The sequence below is a fragment of the Xylocopa sonorina genome, unplaced genomic scaffold (genome assembly GCF_050948175.1).
Source record: "Xylocopa sonorina isolate GNS202 unplaced genomic scaffold, iyXylSono1_principal scaffold0058, whole genome shotgun sequence".
NCBI classification, from domain to species: Eukaryota; Metazoa; Arthropoda; class Insecta; order Hymenoptera; family Apidae; genus Xylocopa; species Xylocopa sonorina.
The window spans coordinates 1,435,105-1,437,075 of record NW_027490129.1 but is presented as its reverse complement, the minus strand read 5'-3'; positions in this window follow the sequence as shown (position 1 = coordinate 1,437,075).

The following is a 1,971-nucleotide window of genomic DNA, read 5'->3' as shown; positions in this document are numbered from 1 at the left end:
AGCAATAGAGTTCTAGTGCTTCTTAAAACGCGATATCGCATCTTATTTCTATGTTTCATGGTAAGATGTAGTATGATTTGCGAAGTATTATGTATTCCTCGTCTACACTTCAAATGAATGTAAATGCGACACTTCCTTGCAAGGAAATAGCGTTTGCTGATGTCTACGTATCGAAGCAATAGTGTTCAAATGCTTCTTAAAACGAGATATTGCATCTCATATATATGCTTCATGATAAGATATAATATTCATTGCGAAGTGTTATGCATTCCTTGTCTACGATTCAAATGAATGTAAATGCGACACTTCCTTACAAGGAAATAGCGTTTGCAGATGTCTACGTATCGTAGCAGTAGATTTCAAATGCTTCTTAAAACGAGATATTGCATCTCATATCTATGTTTTGTGGTAAGATATAATATGATTTGCGAAGTATCATGTATTCCTCGTCTACACCTCAAATGAATGTAAATGCGACACTCCCTTGCTAGGAAATAGCGTCTGCAGATGTCTAGGTATCGTAGCAATAGAGTTCTAATGCTTCTTAAAACGCGATATCGCATCTCATTTCTATGTTTCATGGTAAGATGTAGTATGATTTGCGCAGTGTTATGTATTCCTCGTCTACACTTCAAATGAATGTAAATGCGACACTTCCTTGCAAGGAAATAGCGTTTGCTGATGACTACGTATCGAAGCAATAGTGTTCAAATGCTTCTTAAAACGAGATATTGCATCTCATACCTATGCTTCATGATAAGATATAATATTCATTGCGTAGTGTTATGCATTCCTCGTCTACGATTCAAATGAATGTAAATGCGACACTTCCTTGCAAGGAAATAGCGTTTGCTGATGTCTACGTATCGAAGCAATAGTTTTCAAATGCTTCTTAAAACGAGATATTGAATCTCATATCTATGCTTCATGATAAGATATAATATTCATTGCGAAGTGTTATGCATTCCTCGTCTACGATTCAAATGAATGTAAATGCGACACTTCCTTGCAACGAAATAGCGTTTGCAGATGTCTACGTATCGTAGCAATAGAGTTCTTATGATTCTTAAAACGCGATATCGCATCTCATTTCTATGTTTCATGGTAAGATATACTATTCATTGCGAAGTGTTATGCATTCCTCGTCTACACTTCAGATGAATGTAAATGCGACACTTCCTTGCAAGGAAATAGCGTTTGCTGATGTCTACGTATCGAAGCAATAGTGTTCAAATGCTTCTTAAAACGAGATATTGCATCTCATATCTATGCTTCATGATAAGATATAATATTCATTGCGAAGTGTTATGCATTCCTCGTCTACGATTCAAATGAATGTAAATGCGACACTTCCTTGCAAAGAAATAGCGTTTGCAGATGTCTACGTATCGCAGCAATAGAGTTATTATGATTCTTAAAACGCGATATCGCATCTCATTTCTATGTTTCATGGTAAGATATAATATGATTTGCGAAGTGTTATGTATTCGACGTCTACACTTCAAATGAATGTAAATGCGACACTTCCTAGCAAGGAAAGAGCGTTTGCAGATGTCTACGTATCGAAGCAATAGATTTCTAATGTTTCTTAAGACGGGACATCGCATCTCATTTCTACGTTTCATGGTAAGGTATAATATGATTTGCGAAGTATCATGTATTCCTCGTCTACACTTCAAATGAATATAAATGCGACACTTCCTAGCAAGGAAAGAGCGTTTGCAGATGTCTACGTATCGAAGCAATAGATTTCTAATGTTTCTTAAGACGGGATATGGCATCTCATTTCTATGTTTCATGGTAAGGTATAATATGATTTGCGAAGTATCATGTATTCCTCGTCTACACTTCAAATGAATGTAAATGCGACACTTCCTTACTAGGAAATAGCGTCTGCAGATGTCTAGGTATCGTAGCAATAGAGTTTTAGTGCTTCTTAAAACGCGATATAGCATCTCATTTCTATGTTTC